This window comes from Bison bison, unplaced genomic scaffold (assembly GCF_000754665.1).
Source record: "Bison bison bison isolate TAMUID 2011002044 unplaced genomic scaffold, Bison_UMD1.0 scf7180017474106, whole genome shotgun sequence".
NCBI lineage: Eukaryota > Metazoa > Chordata > Mammalia > Artiodactyla > Bovidae > Bison > Bison bison.
Window position 1 is genome coordinate 1 of NW_011379295.1, and position 1,822 is coordinate 1,822.

Genomic DNA, 1,822 nt, shown 5'->3' on the forward strand with positions numbered 1-1,822 from the left:
TCTTGGTACTCCAGTGTTCTTGCCTGGAGAATCCCAGGGATGGGGGGAGCCTGGTGGGCTTCTGTCTATGGGGTCGCACAGAGTCGGACACGACTGAAGCGACTTAGCAGCAGCAGCAGCATAAAGAAACTAAATAATGTAATCCTTTGATTTTAGTTACAGACCTACTATAATCCAAATTTCAAAAGAGGTCATCCTCAACTTTTATTAAGAATGAAAAGAAGAGTTGGGATTAACAATGTGTCTCCAATATCTTCATTAGTGCAAGATAACAAGAAGCATGTTAAAGCAAGTGTCAACAAAGATGATTGTAACTCTGAGTTTCTTCCAGAAATTAGTAGAGAGAGCGCGTTTTCAGCCTCCACAAGTTTAAGTGTGCCTTTCATTACAAAAGCCTCATACCATCCAGATTGTCACTAATACAAATGCCCTATCTCCATGTGACTTACCTAACCCATCACCAATATCAGTTAGACAAACAGAACAGATTGTGGTAGATCAACCTGCTGTTTTAAAAAAGTTGGGCATTTTTAATTGGCACTCACATAGCAGCTATACTCAAGTAAATGGCCATGTTGAGGACTTTGCTACTACAACTGCATCTACTTCTCAGAACCACATTGTATCCCCATTACAGAGCAGTTATTCCAGACTGATGGTGGGATCTTCTAAATTTCCAGTCAGGCATAGCGATATGTCAAGCCATGACAGTCCTTTTCTTAACCTGCAAGAGAGAGGCAACTTATGGTTCTCAGTGCCAACAATCACTTACACATCTGCCTCCTCTCTTTCAAGTCAACTCATCAACAATCATCAGTATATGAAAACCATGCTAATTAAAACTGACCTATCAAATATGTGTCAGATTATGGAGCCTGAGGAAGATTGAACGTTACGTTGGGAGATGTCAACAAATACCTACAATTCCTGTATTTGAACAATAAATTTACATGTTCATCTTCATAGTTTCATTTTCTCTTTTCAAACAAAGAAGAGTAAAATGAGGCTTTAGTTCAATGGTTGGCTACTTTACTGCACGGTATTCCAAACTCTTCCGTTCAAGAAAGCATTCGTTATGCGTCCTAGGTAAATGACACCTGATATAATATTTGTACGCAAGAAAATGAGAACCAAGGGAAAAGAGGTAATGGATGTAAAGTCATTTCTGAAATCATCCCTGCTGAAATGAAGGAGTGTCTAAATTAGGATGGTATGGGTGAAGAAAGAGATGCAAATAAAATTAGAAAAATGAAAATACACAGTATGAACTTCAGTGCATTCACATATTATATTCTATTAGTTACTGGTGGAGTCTTAAGAGATGAGACAGCAGATTGTTTTCATTATAGAAATTCATTTCATCCTTGAAAATATAGATATTGTAGCACATCCAAAATCATGGTCACAATTATACCATCACTGTGTTACCAAAGATAGCATGACATAATCAGTGACTGGCCCATGGTCAGCACAAGATATGTACTTTACAAGTCGTATTCTATAGGGTCATTTTTGCTCTGCTGTCCTTAAGGTACGTCTTCATTTCCTGACACCAAGATTCCACCCTATAATTCCAAATGCATGTTTAGATGTTGCTTATCTTTCCCCACAGAGACAGAATAAATTCCTGGTGGTTACTGCAGCACATCAGCATGGCTAAAAAGTTCTTGCAAGACATGATATCTCTTTTCCTTAGTAATTTCATTATTTTCCTCTTCTGAAGCTACAGTCACACAAATTATTTTCAGTCATGCTAAGCCCCGTCTCAAAACTTTGTCTCAACTCTTTCTTGGGGTTGGAAGGAAATACTCTTTGCCCCCTA

The 1,822-nt window shown here is 38.3% G+C and overlaps 1 pseudogene; it reads left to right on the forward strand.

The window, feature by feature from the left end:
* The first annotated feature begins 120 nt into the window (after positions 1 to 120).
* LOC104988074 lies at positions 121 to 889 on the forward strand (annotated as a pseudogene).
* The last annotated feature ends 933 nt before the right edge of the window (positions 890 to 1,822 follow it).